A 15,737-nucleotide genomic window follows, 5' to 3' on the forward strand; every position below is an offset into this window, starting at 1 on the left:
TTTAATTCTCTTTTAAATTTTTTACTCTATGTTTTTTAATTTTTATTGTTGTGAGCCGCCCTGAGTCCTCAGGGAGAAGGGCGGCATATAAATTTAATAAAATGAAATGAAATGAATGAAATTTGTTGCTAGGCATTACCAGGATACCGACTTTTGTTATTTTCTGTAGGGAGATTTATTTTCTCATAAGCATGCTTATGACTATAGGAATCCAAATGAGCTGTTACAGAATAGCCCTACTGAACACAAATGGATATATAGTACATATTGGGCTCATTATCATATCCTGCTTGCCATGGCACAAAAACATGTCACTGTGCTTGACATATATGTCGTCCGTCTCATACCCAACCTAGTTGTTACATTTTGAAAGTGGTGCTTTGCTTCTCTGGGAACAAAATACCCATGTAGACAATTTAGGACACTGTAGGGACTGTAATGTATTGGGCTTTGACTTGCTCAGGGAATATCACGTGAGTTAAATACTGGAAGGTTGCTCAAGCAGGGAAGCTGGCTAACGGCTCCCAGCTCCTCAGACAACCCATCTCCAGCGCCGCTATTGGCTGCCTCTAGGGTGGCAATAGATTGCTTTAAACCTATTGGCCACCACCTAGAGGCCAGGGTGTAAATTGCTGCATTCGCAGCCCTGTTTCTCGGTTCAGTTCCTGAAAGCAATAAACAATGTTCTTTGTTGAACTCACACTCCTCGTCTTGTTGATTACGCAATGAACCCAGTATCTAACACTGGCGACGAAGGTGGGATCCTCCTCCTCCAACTGAGCTGAAGAGTCACTAGCGGAGAGGCCGAACATGCCTGGCGGGAAAGCAATTCCCGCCCCCTACGGTCAGCCTAGCACAGCCACGCTAGCGACCACACGCCCAGAAGACCAGTCCCTGGGCAACGGTGGAGCAGGACAAGAAGACATCGAGCCCCAGCCGCGAAGACCAGCAAAAATGGCCAAAGTCGGAAAGCTGGAAGAATTTGACATAGCTAACCCAGAAAGATGGTCTTTGTATCTATCCAGGGTCGAGAAGTATCTGCGCACGAATCAAGTTGCAGAGGATGGCCTGAAGGCCGCTATGCTCCTGTGTGTGTGCGGCCCAGCCAGGTTCGACATTGCAGAGAATTTGTTCATGCCCACGCCATTAGAGTCCGTAACGTTCACAGACTTGAAGAAGAGGCTCGGATATCCCCTCCAGCCCAAGCTGTCGGTAATCGCTTGGCACCATGCATTCAAACTGAGAGTTCAGCAACCAGGTGAAACAGCATCTGAGTTCATCACAGCCTTGAGGCAGGCCGCGCACTTGTGCCAGTTCTCTGATGTCGAGGAGAGGCTACAAGACCGGCTTGTCTGCAGTCTCTGGAATCGAGAGTTACAGAAAAAAAACTCTTCGCCAAAGAAACTGTTGTTTCCAGATGCGCTGAAAGAAATCATGGTGGATGAAGCTGCCGGCGGGGCTGTACGAGCCTTGTGGCCTGCCAAAACAGCACAGCATGAGGAAGCCATCCACCACGAGGACACCAAACACACAGAAGACCCCAAAGATGACACAGAGATCAACAAGCTACAAAGACACAGTGACCAACAGTGTCACAGTGACAGACAACAAGGGGCGACTTACAAGACAGATCCCTTCCTTAGGTGCCCAGGGTGTGGCGGCTGCCACCAATGTTTGGACTGTAGGTTCCGGACAGCCACATGCCAGGCCTGCGGAAAGACTGGCCACATCACATCCATCTGCAGAGGTTGCCAGAGGGATCGGCTATTGAATCGCCAGTTGGACATTCCGACCAGGAGAGGTACCGGGGCCCCGGGACAGTATAGCGTGGGATTTTGCTCCAGCCGCAGAAGCATTTGCAGTACAGGAGCTCACTGCCTCATTAAGCCAAAGTTGCAAGGGTGGAGTTGCAAGGGGTACCCTGCAAGATGGAGTTGGACATGGGCTCCGCCGTATCTATCATTTCACTTGAAACATTTAATTTTGTCTGCAATCACAGTAAGAGATAGGCCAAGCTGAGGCCTTCTGACATACTAACTGATTTCCAGAATGCCAGAGTTGCAGAAGGGTGAGGCCACACTAGCCGTTAAATTTAAGGGGTTTTCTGGGCACCTGGACATTGTTGTAGTAGGGGTCAGCGAATGAGCCTGATCGGGCTCAATTGGTTTGATACACTAGGCATGCAAGTAATCGGAATTAACTGGACGCAAGTCGCAAGTCTAGCAACAGTATGCGAGGAATTCGCAGATGTGTTTGATTCAGCCCTGGGGACTTACACGGACCCGCCAATAACATTTAAACTAGACCCTACTATAGTGCCGGTCAGGATTAAACCTCGTAGGGTGCCATTTGCTCTCAAGCACAAGATAGACGCAGAGTTAGATAAACTTGTTGAACAGGGTGTACTGCAGCCAGTAAATGGGGGTGAATGGGAGACCCCAATTGTAACGCCACTAAAAGCCAACGGGGAGGTCAGAATCTGTGCTGATTATAAATGCACAATTAACCATGTACTCAAACAGCATGCATACCTAGTGCCAGTAGTAAGCCACATCCTGGCATCTTTGCAAGGTGGTACAATTTTTGCAAAATTGGACTTGGCTCAGGCCTACCAACAGCTTCCTGTTGATGAGGCCACAGCCGCGGCACAGACAATTGTAACCCACAGGGGGCGTTTAAAGTAAAATGCCTGCAATTTGGGGTCAGTGTAGCCCCCGGCATTTTTCAGGGCATTATGGAATGGATGCTCAAGGGCATTCTGGGGATTTGCCCTTATTTTGATGACATGTTCATCGCCGGTGAGTCCACTGAGGTGCTAGCAAGGAGTCTCAGAGCCGTCCTTCAAAGGCTGCACGAAGCAGGCCTCAAGCTTAAAAAGAATAAGTGCAGTATTGGAGTCCCTTCAACTGAATTCTTGGGTTTCCACATAGATGCTGACTGCATCCACCCTGCTGAGTCTAAAGTAAAAGCCATTCAGGTGGTACCCAGCCCCAAAACGAAGGGAGAGCTGCAAGCATTCCTAGGCCTCCTAAATTTTTACCATGCATACCTTCCTAACAAGGCCGCAGTGGCAGAGCCGTTACACTGGCTCTTGGACAAAAATGCTGCATGGAAGTGGACTAGTGTTCACGAAAAAAGTTTTCAGGAATTGAAGTCTCTTCTGTCAGTCATTTCCACAATCACTCATTTCAAGGAATCAATGCCAGTATGCCTAGCATGTGACACGTCTCTGTGTGGGGTGGGGGCAGTCCTAAGTCACTTAGAGAGCGATGGAACTCTGGTTCCAATTGCTTTTTACTCGAGGACACTGTCCTCCGCCAAATGTAACTATGCTCAGATTGACAAGGAGGCACTGGCTATAGTAGCTGGAGTAAAAAAATTCTACAACTACTTATACAGAAGGGACTTCACGGTCTTTACAGACCATAAACCGCTATTGGGGTTATTCACTACAGACAGACAGACAGACTCCCCACATCTTATCCCCTAGGATGCTAAGATGGTCCAATTTTTTATCGGCTTACAGCTTTAAGCTAATTCACAAACCCGGCAAGGATATGGGCCATGCAGATGGCCTGAGCAGGCTTCCACTGCCTCAAATCAAACCAGATCCGGCCCCAGCGGCCCACATTTTGTCCATTCAGGACTTGCCAGAGTTTCCCCTCCACATGGGGGACATAGCTGCAGAAATGGCAGCAGATAAGACTCTAAGCAGAGTGCTCTCTTGGGTACACACGGGGTGGCTAGATAAAAGCCCAGGTCCTGAATTTCAGAGCTATTTCACAAGGAGACATGAGCTCTCAGCTCACAAGGGTTGTATTCTTTGGGGGAACAGGGTCATTGTTCCCACCTCATTAAGGGACAGGGTATTGCAATCACTTCATGTAGGTCATCTGGGTATTGTTCGCATAAAAGCTTTGGCAAGAAGCTATTTATGGTGGCCAGGATTAGATAAAGCCATTGAGGCTCAGGTGCATGGGTGTTATACATGCCAGTAAGCTAGGCCTGAAATGCTGCACGCTCCTGTTCACAGGTGGGAGGAGACACACGCCCCCTGGTAAAGAATTCATATAGACTTTGCTGGCCCCTTTCAGGGACAGCTTTTTCTTATAGTGGTCAACAGCCACTCTAAATGGCTAGAAGTTATACCAGTCGTAAATATGACTACTGCTAGGACCATCCAGGTGCTTAGGAAACACTTTGCAATGCATGGGCTGCCGGACCTCATAGTGTCCGATAACGCCCAATTTACTGCGGCAGAATTTCAGGCCTTCCTGAGGGCAAACCTCATTAGGCATGCGACATCAGCTCCATTTCAGCCATCTACTAATGGTCTAGCCGAATGAATGGTGTGTACCATAAAAGAATCATTGAAGAATATAGTGATTGGGGACTGGCACCACAGACTGGCCGACTTTTTGCTCTGCCAACATTCCACGCCATGCACGGCAATGGGTAAAAGCCCAGCAGAGCTGCGCTGGGGGAGGCGACTAATCACGAAACTGGACAGGTTGAACCCAGACCGGGTGGCAGCTGAGCCCTCTCACCCAAAACCCCCAAGGGGGCTGCAAGTGGGGGTAGGGGTGTGGGCCAGGAACTATGGGGATGGGAACTTGTGGGTGCCAGGGAAAATTACCAAAACATCAGACCCTCTCTCATATGAAGTGAGCCTAAGTGACCGCCATATCGGTCAGCTTAGGAAGCGTTTTCCAGAATGGCCACAAAACAAGGACTTCGTCCCAGGTCCCATTCACAGACCACAAACCAGCAACCAGGCCGGACAATCCATAGACTTTGAGGTCCCGAGCAGTCAGAACAACGGGGAGGTGTCCGTAGGGGAGCAGAGCAACATGGGGCAACATGGGGCCCCTGACAGAGAAAGCCAACCAGAACACTACAGCTGCTGTGCTAACTCTGCAGAGCGATTGGACTCTTGGGTGGGCCGACCAGAGAGGGCCAGCCAGAGAATTCCGAGTCAGCCAAACTCGCTTGAACTTATGGACCCTGATCTACCCAGCCCAGCGGGCAAGCTGGTAGGCCAGGGAGTACCTGGCTCTCCCAGGCGTTCCATGAGGGTTCGCAAGCCTCCTGCCTATCTACAAGATTTTGTTCTGAAATAACTGAGCTAAAATTTTGTATTATTAACATGCTACTAGCCAGGAGACTTTCTGTATTAGTCAGTATGGAAAAATGTGGACATTGTATGTTACTGTTGTACCTCTGTAAAACTTGTATTGCTGTGATCATTTTCCTTTTGTTGTCATAATGTATGTACATTCTAGGGGAGAGGGGTGTAATGTATTGGGCTTTGTCTTGCTCAGGGAATATCACGTGGATTAATTGCTGGAAGGTTGCTCAAGTGGGGAAGCTGGCTAACAGCTCCCAGCTCCTCAGACAACCCGTTTCCAGCGCCGCTAGGGCGGCAATAGGTTGCTTTAAACCTATTGGCCGCCGCCTAGAGGCTAGGGTATAAATTGCTGTATTTGCAGCCCTGTTTCTCAGTTCAGTTCCTGAAAACAATAAACAATGTTCTTTGCTCAACTCACTCGCCTCGTCTTGTCGATTACGCAACGAACCCAGTATCTAACAAGGGCAGTCTTGAGGATGATATGATTGGGAACAACAATTTGCTTAGCTGCAAATGGCCTGGCAAGTTTGCTTTTGAAACACTCCTCTCACATTAAATTACTGGGCTTTGTGTTTCCATGATCCTTGTGACTTTAGTTGTGAGAGAGGCCAGATATATGCTTTTTTTCCTCTTTACATTGCAATAATGTCATTAATGTATAATTCATATATAATTTATTATCTTGAACAGGGAGTAGTGCCATTTATATTGTTATACTGCTTTTGCTATCATTGCTTAATTTTAATATATTACATTATTGTCAACTTATTTGTTGACCTTTGGGCTGTCTGGCTATTTATAATCTAAAACATATACTAATTCAGTAATATGAGCATTACCTTTAATATGTTACAGGCTGTAGTTTGCGTAAGGCTGTGGCAGTGCAACTCTAGAGGAAGTATATTTTACATCTTGGCATTTTCCCTATGTCATCAATAATATTTGCAACTGCAGTATTAATTACTAAAGTGGTTCTAATGTAGAGCTGATTTTCCTTCAAGGTTAAGGATGGAAAAACCTAATATATTCTACAACTTTTAAAGTTGATCTTAGATGGGAGTTAAAATAAGGGGTACATGCTACAACACTGGAATAGCTAAGGAACTCATTTCTTGGAGACAAAATGAAATCTGTATCTTGGAAATAAATGTTACCAGGAGATGTTTGTTGCAAGACATGAGAGAAGAAAACTCTATTAGGAAAGGAAAAAAAACTACAATAAATCATGGAATAGTACAAAGGCACATGAGAGAATGAGAGAAAAAATCCATAGAAATTGTAAAGAGTACATAGGATGATCTTGGTGGACAAAGGGAAGTTTGAGTACTAATGCAAGCAAAAGGAAAACACTGCTAGAATCCAAAGAGTGATGTGTCAAATAGACAGTCCCCTAATTCATATTTATGTTAGAGGCAAGAGGGAAGCATTAATTAAATTTTAAATATTATGTTACTTAGCCAGTCTAAAGAAATAGATGGAGGTTTATTTCTGACCTAAAGGGATGACAGAGGGGGTAAGAATTCCTACCAAAGGGAAAGTTACTTATCCTATCACCATTGGACTCAAGTATCTCAAATTATTAATCAAAACTTTTGCTACCTGGATTTGGCTGATTGTTGTCAATACATTCATGTATCTCCAAGTTGATGGGATATTGGCTAAAGCTTTATAGTTATATAATCTCTAGATTACAGATCCTAGCTTGCATAGAATATGATAAGCAGCTTAGTTTCCCTTTTGGGATACTGGCCAAAAAGTTCTACTGTCATGGTTCCAATAGATGAAACCCCTTAAAGAACTTTAAGGCAAGAATTCTTCCTTAGAGAATATTTTATTCAGAAAACAAAGTATCGGCACTACATCGTTGAACCCAAAACTAGATTCCCTTCCCCCATATACAAAGTAACAAGTTGCAAGTCCTACCCCCATTAAGCAGTCATAATTCACATCCTCCAATTAGCCCGGAGCAAGGGCTCTCTCCCCAGCTCCTCAGCCTGCCAAAATGTTATCGGTTTGTGTCCTTGAGTTCCCACAGAGCTGCATTATTATTATGGATAGCTGAGCTCAAGCATTCACCCCATCTCCCCTTCAACACTGCTCTCTAAACAGAAGAAAAAGCATGTTAAAAGCAAAGTAAAAATGGCTACAATTTCCATCAGTTGTCATAAATAAATGCATTTTCATTCCCTTTTTTTACCAGGTGATAATTGTTTGCAGACCGCATACAAAAGTGTGATGTATCATTAATAGTAAATATTAAATTTACTATTTACTATCCGACAGCCGCAGATAGGAAAGTATTACAAAGGGTAGTGAGCACAGCACAAGACATTGTGGGCTGTTCCCTGACACCACTGGATGACATCGCCAGGGCTCGTTGCCTTGGAAGAGTGAGGAAGATTCTCAGGGATGACTCACACCCTGGACGGTATCTCTTTACTCTCCTACCATCTGGTAGGAGATATAGGAATATAGCCAGCCGTACCAACAGGCTGAAAAATAGCTTTTATCCGTGGGCTGTTAGGCTTTTAAATGGGACATAATGTTATGCAGAATTGACTTGGGAGGCTGGTGTGTGGTGTAGTTGGTTCACATAGTGTGGTGGGATGGAGGGTTTGTTGTCACTGTGTGTTGGGGGGAGAGAGCACAGGGGGAGGCTCAGCTAATCTCAACGTACACATGTTGTACTTTGACAATAAAGGTTTATTTATTTATTTATTTATTTAAATAAGATGTCTGGTAGAATAATAGTGAAAGAGCCTGAAATGAGAAAAAAAATGTACATAAGAGAATGATTACAATATGAAATGAGTGACAGAAAGATATGTTATACTATTTACAAAGAAAAAGAGATTGTTGAAAAAAATAAAAGAGAACAGGCAACAATTCAGATTAAAAGACAGAGGAAAAAAATGCAAAGCAATACTGATTGAAGTTTTTTTAAAAAAGTGTTTTGGAAGGATGTGAAAAGAGCTAAATGGACCTCCAGTAGCAGAAATGGTTTTCAAAATGAAAGTAAAGAGATAATTGGGGTGAAACTGAAGTGAGAAAATGTACGGACAATTCTGGAAATTTTGCTTGGAAATGATAACGATATATAAAGAGTGGAATTGCAACTATAAATTCAGTGTCCCAGAAGAAAAAAACTGATGAAAAGTAATGAATGCTGTGAGAATATTGAAAAAAATAAGTGAAGAAATATAAAAATATAGGTGTGGTTTCCTTATGGAAAAGCTTTGCGCTTGTTTAATGCCTATGTACAGTTGTAAATTGCATCCCTGTTATAGAATTAAAAGAATGTCATTAACAGCCTGTTTAACATCTATATGAAGCCGCTAGGTGAGATCATCCGTGGTTTTGGAGTGGGTTATCATCAGTATGCTGATGACACCCAGCTTTTCATCTCGACCCCAAACCACATCAGTGATGCCCTTGACGTGATGTCCCGTTGCCTGGAAGCGGTCCGGGAATGGATGGGGAGGAACAGGCTTCAACTCAACCCGGACAAGACTGAATGGCTGTACATACCGGCATGTCAGGATATTCAGAGTATTCCATCCCTTAATATTGGGGGCGAGTTACTGCCCCCCGTAGATAGGGCTCGCAACCTGGGTGTCCTCCTAGATTCACAGCTCTCCTTAGAAGATCACATAGGAGCTGTGACTAGGGGGGCTTTCACTCAGGTTCGTCTGGTGCGCCAGCTACGACCCTATCTGGACCTGGATGCCTTACGTACAGTCACCCATGCACTTGTGACCTCTCGTCTTGACTACTGCAACGCTCTTTACATGGGGCTGCCCTTGAGAATCACTCGGAAGCTTCAGCTGGTACAGAGTGCAGCTGCACGGACGCTTTTGGGGGCTCCCCGATACTCCCATATTACACCTCTGCTTCGTGAGCTGCACTGGCTTCCAGTTGCCTTCTATTCCAGCAAGCCGGCCTGGCCTGATAGATTTGGGGTTTTATTTGTAGATCTGGGGTTTTATTTGTTTTATTGTTGGTTTATTGTATACTTACTTTGCTCTGTACACCGCCCTGAGTCCTGCGGGAGAAGGGCGGTATATAAAACGAATAAATAAATAAATAAATAAATAAATAAATAAATAAATTATTGTTCCTTGATTAAAAAAATTTGTAAAGTCAATACTGGGGATGATTTGGATATTAGGTGTGCCTGAGAATGTTTTTGGCAAACCTCTGATTGGAAAATTCAAGAGGTAACATGAACAGAATTTGGAAAGTGCAGTCAGGTTTATTCCAGTCTGGATGTGCAAATGAGATTTTGTTTTTAGGAGATCATTGAGAAATTGATGGATGTAATAATGGGGAAGTTGTAAAACACAGTGGATTATAAATGAATTTCTGTATCAACAATATAGGTGAAATGAAAATAAACAAAAATGAATAAAATGAATGGGTCACAATGTTTGAAAGCATTCATTTCCATTGAAGGTCCTTAAAACTCCATAGGCTCTATCTTGGAAAAACTTGGAAGAACCAGGTTGGGAATAGATTGTTTTGGAGAAAATTTATTTATTAGGTTAAAGGTAATCAAGGCATTTGAGGAAATTCAATTTTCATCAAGTTTACATGAGTGGAAGGAATTAAATATATCTTTTTAGTATACTCTAATCTGAGTGAAAATTATCTTCCTGTGCTTTTTATTAAATAATGTTCAAACATTGTTTAGATTCTGTTATACACACAAGGATTTGTATAATTTATTTGAATACATATGGGAACAATATGGTTTGTTTGATTCTGACAGTATGTGTGAACTCGGACACAATGAGATTTGGCCTCTAATAAATGGGTAGCACTGTAGGTTTAGAAAGCGAGATGTTATTGATACTTTCACATTATTTACATGAATCTCAGTACCCCAAGGCTACGTAGTAATTTTGTTTCTTCCAACCAAAATAATAAAAATGTCACCCAGTTTCTTAAAGATTGCAAAAGGGCATGGAGCATTGATTCTCTATCAGAAGCTCAGTTTCAAGTTTACAAATTCCATTCATCTGAACAGAATAGAATTGATATTTTCTCTGAATAATTTTCTGGGAAAGACAAAAAGCTTGGTTAAACACATCCACCTTTATCATTTTGTTATTAATGATATTCTGATGAAATATTTTTGGAAACAAATTCTACAGGAAAGATAATGAAATATCCTGAATTTTCAGAAAAATAATGAAATATCCTGAATTTTCAGAAAAATGACAGCATCATGATTGGACATTCAAATCTATTATAATCACTGGAATTAATAATTTTTGATGAACAAAAAAATAGGCTGAAAATATTGAGCAAATTTATCCAGGATATAGTTTGTAGCTAATAAAATACTTTTGTCTCCAGTCTTAACCATTAGATGGCAGTCTTCAAACAATTCTAGGAAGATAATGCTTGAGATGAAACTCAAAGTCTAAGATATTATTAACTGTTTTCAAAAGAAATGATACCACTTTTGCTTTATTTAAGGAACAAAGTAGTACCTTAAATTTAATAGTAATAAATTTAAGAAAAGTAGTAAATTTAAGTAGCATTATTTAAGGATAAATAATGTAGACCAAAATCTGTAGATACATAAAGGACCATTATTAATACTGAAGGATGACATCTAGATCCATTTGAGTAATGGTTATGACTTTTCTTTTACTATTAGATAATCCATTAAAATTTGTATGAATGACTTAGTCATTTCCATTATTTCACTCACCTTCGATCATTGTCCTTATGTTGTTGTTAGTTGCGAAGTCGTGTCCGACCCATCGTGACCCTATGGACAACGTTCCTCCAGGCTTTCCTGTCCTCTACCATCTTCTGGAGTCCATTTAAGCTCACGCCTACTGCTTCAGTAACTCCATCCAGCCACCTCATTCTCTGTCGTCCCCTTCTTCTCTTGCCCTCAATCTTTCCCAGCATTAGGCTCTTCTCCAGTGAGTCCTTCCTTCTCATTAGGTGGCCAAAGTATTTGAGTTTTAGCTTCAGGATCTGGCCTTCTAAAGAGCAGTCAGGGTTGATCTCCTCTAGGACTGACCGGTTTGATCGCCTTGCAGTCCAAGGGACTCGCAGGAGTCTTCTCCAGCACCAGAGTTCAAAGGCCTCAATTCTTTGGCGCTCAGCCTTTCTTATGGTCCAACTTTCACTGCCATACATTGCAACTGGGAAGACCATAGCCTTGACTATACTGTACGCACTTTTGTTGACAGGGTGATGTCTCTGCTTTTTAGTGTGCTGTCTAGATTTGCCATGGCTTTCCTCCCGAGGAGCAAGCGTCTTTTAATTTCTTGACTACAGTCCCCATCTGCAGTGATCTTGGAGCCCAGGAAAATAAAATCTGTCACTACCTCCACTCATGCGCTCGTGACCTCTCGTCTTGATTACTGCAACGCTCTCTACATGGGGCTACCCTTGAAGACCACTCGGAGGCTCCAGCTGGCACAGAATGCAGCCGCGAGAGTTGTGTCGGGGGTCTCCCGATACTCCCGTGTTACACCTTTGCTCCGCGAGCTGCATTGGTTGCCAGTTGTCTTCCGGGTGAGGTTCAAGGTATTGGTAATGACCTACAAAGCCCTTCATGGCATGGGTCCAGAATACCTTGGGGAGCACCTGCAGCCGGCGTCAACTTCCCTCCGCCCAGTACGCTCCCACAGAGAGGGCCTCCTCAGGGTGCCGCCGGTCAAAGAATGCCGACTGGTGGCCCCCAGGGGGAGAGCGTTCTCTGTGGGTGCACCGGACTTATGGAACCATCTTCCGGTAGAGCTCCGGATGGCGCCCGACCTCCGCTCCTTCCGGCGCGACCTTAAAACCCATCTCTTTAAGGAAGCGGGCCTGGCCTGATGGGATGGGGTGGGTTTGTTATTATGACTTTAATTTTAAATTTGTACTATTTGTACTATGGGCATTGTTTAATCATGTTTTAATAATTTTAACTTTTGTATTTGTCTTTTACGTATTGCCCTGTTAACCGCCCTGAGTCTCTTGAGAGAAGGGCGGTATATAAATTAAATAAATAAATAAATAAAATAAATAAATTTGTTCCCCATCTATTTGCCAGGAATTGAGAGGGCCAGATGCCATGATCTTGGTTTTCTTAATGTTTAGTTTCAACCCATGTTTTGCACTCTCCTTCTTCACCCGCAACAAGAGGCTCTTTAGTTCTTCTTCACTTTCTGCCATTAGAGTGGTATCATCTGCATATCTTAGGTTGTTGATATTTCTTCCGGCAATCTTAATTCCAACTTTTGATTCATCTAGCCCTGCCTTTCTCATGATGTGCTCTGCATATAAGTTAAATAGGCAAGGCGACAGTATACAGCCTTGCCGGACTCCTTTCCCAATTTTGAACCAATCAGTGGTTCCGTGTCCAGTTCTCACTGTTGCTTCTTGGCCCGCATATAGGTTTCTCAAGAGACAAATAAGATGGTCTGGTACTCCCATCTCTTTAAGGACTTGCCACAGTTTGTTATGATCCACACAATCAAAGGCTTTAGCATAGTCAATGAAGCAGAAGTACATGTTTTTCTGGAACTCTCTAGCTTTCTCCATGATCCAGCGTATGTTGGCAATTTGATCTCTAGTTCCTCTGCCTCTTTGAAATCCTGCCTGTACTTCTGGTAGTTCTCAATCCACATACTGCTGGAGTCTAGCTTGTAGGATTTTAAGCATAACTTTACTAGCATGAGAAATGAGTGTAATGGTGCGATAGTTTGAACATTCTTTGGCACTGCCTTTCTTTGGAATTGGAATGTAAACTGATCTTTTCCAATCCTGTGGCCACTCTTGAGTTTTCCAAATTTGCTGGCAAATTGAGTGTAGCACTTTTACTGCATCGTCTTTTAAGATTTTGAATAGCTCAGCTGGAATACTGTCACCTGCACTAGCTTTGTTGTTGCTCAGCTTTTCTAAGGCCCACTTCACTTCACATTCTAGGATGTCTGGCTCGAGGTCAGTGACCAACTCATTGTGATTATCAGGGACCTTAAGCTCATTCTTGTATAGTTCTTCTGTGTAATTTTGCCATCTCTTCTTAATCTCTTCTGCCTCTGTTAGGTCCCTGCCATTTTGGTCCTTTATCATGCCCATTTTTGCATTGAACGTTCCCTTCATCTCTCCAATTTTCTTGAAAAGATCTCTGGTCCTCCCTATTCTATTGTTTTCTTCTATTTCTTTGCACTGTTCATTTAAGAAGGCATTCTTATCTCTTCTAGCTATTCTCTGGAATTCTGCATTCAATTGGGCGTATCTTTCTTTTTCTCCCTTGCCTTTCGCTTCCCTCCTTTCCTCAGCTATTTGCAAAGCTTCCTCAGACAGCCATTTTGCTTTCTTGCATTTCTTTTTCTTTGGGATGGTTTTGGTTGCTACCTCTTGTACAATGTTGCGAACCTCTGTTCTTCAGGCACTCTGTCTATCAGATCTAATTCCTTAAATCTATTTGTCACCTCTACTGTATATTGAACAGGGATATGATTTAATTCATACCTGACTGGCCTAGTGCTTTTCCCTACTTTCTTCAGTTTAAGCCTAAACGTTGCAACAAGAAGCTCATGGTCTGAGCCACAGTCAGCTCCTGGTCTTGTTTTTACTGACTGTATAGAGCTTCTCCATCTTTGGCTGCAGAGTACATAGTCAATCTGATTTCTGTGTTGACCGTCTGGTGATGTCCATGTGTAGAGCCGTCTCTTGGGTTGTTGGAAAAGAGTGTTTGCTATGACCATCGTATTCTCTTGACAAAATTCTATCAGCCTGTGCCCTGCTTCATTTTGTACTCCAAGGCCAAACTTGTCTGTTATTCCGGTTATCTTTTGGCTTCCTACTTTAGCATTCCAATCCCCCATGATGATCAGGACATCATTTTTTGGTGTTAGTTCTATAAGGTGCTGTAGGGCTTCATAGAACCAGTCAATTTCATCCTCTTCAGCACCGGTGGTTGGGGCATAGACTTGGACTACTGTGATATTGAATGGTTTGCCTTGGATTCGAACTGAGATCATTCTGTCATTTTGAGGATTGTATCCCAGTATTGCTTTTCCTATTCTTTTATTGACTATGAAGGCTACTCCATTTCTTCTGAGGGATTCTTGCCCGCAGTAGTATACCTGATGGTCATCTGAATTAAATTCACCCATTCCTGTCCATTTTAGTTCGCTGATACCTAAGATGTCGATGTTCAGTCTTGTCATCTCTTGTTTGACCACGTCCAGCTTGCCTTGATTCATGGATCTTACATTCCAGGTTCCTATGGAGAAAAAATCTTTACAGCATCGGACTTTCCTTTCACCGCCAGACATATCCACAGCTGAGCATCCTTTCGGCTTTGGCCCAGTCGCTTCATTCTTTCTGGCGCTACTAGTACTAGCCCTCTGCTCTTCCTCAGTAGCATATTGGACGCCTTCCAACCTGAGGGGCTCATCTTCCAGCGTCATATCGTTTTGCCTTTTGGTACTGTCCATAGGGTTTTCATGGCAAAGATACTGGAGTGGGTTGCCATTTCCTTCTCCAGTGGATCACGTTTTGTCAGAACTCTCTGCTATGACCTGTCCGTCTTGGGTGGCCCTGCACGGCATAGCTCATAGCTTCATTGAATTACGCAAGCCCCTTCGCCACGACAAGGCAGTAATCCATGAAGGGGATTGTCCTTATATAACTTGCCAAATTGTGGTCATAATAATTTGATCATCCCATGCAATATTTTATAACAGTCAGAATTTCCTATTTACAAAATATGTGTCTTTTGAATTATTCAGCATGTGTGGCTTGTTTCTTGGCAATCAGATGAAATATTGTCTTAAAGGCAGTTATGCAGGACCAAACTATGTCTAATGTATCCTTTTGAATTTAAGAACCCCAAACAAAAGATTCACTATGTTTAACTAAATAAGTAGTATTTTGATGGAAAGTATTGACTTATAAGCAAGACTTTGTAGCTTCTTTCTTCAAGTTTTCTTATATGGTAGAAAGCAACTAATGATAGAATATCTGCTTTAAACTGTTGGCAAAGAGGAAGATTCTAATTTATCCCTTTATTTTCACTGTTTTTTGTTTGTTTTTTATTTTATTAATTTTTCACAATTCTATATCCCATCTCCCTTAGAGGAACTCTGAGTGCTGTATAGTTAAATGCATTTGAAATAAAATTCATGGATTAGAATCATTTTGTTTGTAAAATATTTTAAAATATATTTTCTTCTAACTTAATGACATTCCTTCTATTCTAATTACAGAAAAGTTTATATGTATAAAATTCAGAGAAGATGCTGAAAGTACTAACTTGAAACCACATTTTAGTAAATTTATAATATACATGTTCACCCTGTGACTTGAATTAGATCTAAAGAAAGGAACAACCACATATGATCTACAAACAGGATTGTTCTAGTTTACAATGTATCTAACTGCAGTATTCCTGCCACTTTCTTCATAATAGTTGTATCTCAGATACTTCAAAATAAACTTTATTCATAAAACATCTGCCTTCATTAGAAGGCTTTTACTAATAGAACCAGTTTAGAGAAAATCTAGGTAAATTTAGGTAAAGTTGTAACTTTAGTTCCAACTTATAATTGTGGAGATTATGTGATTGATGCTGTGCCAACGTAGATATTTG

This window comes from Vipera ursinii (assembly GCF_947247035.1).
Source record: "Vipera ursinii genome assembly, chromosome: Z".
NCBI classification, from domain to species: Eukaryota; Metazoa; Chordata; class Lepidosauria; order Squamata; family Viperidae; genus Vipera; species Vipera ursinii.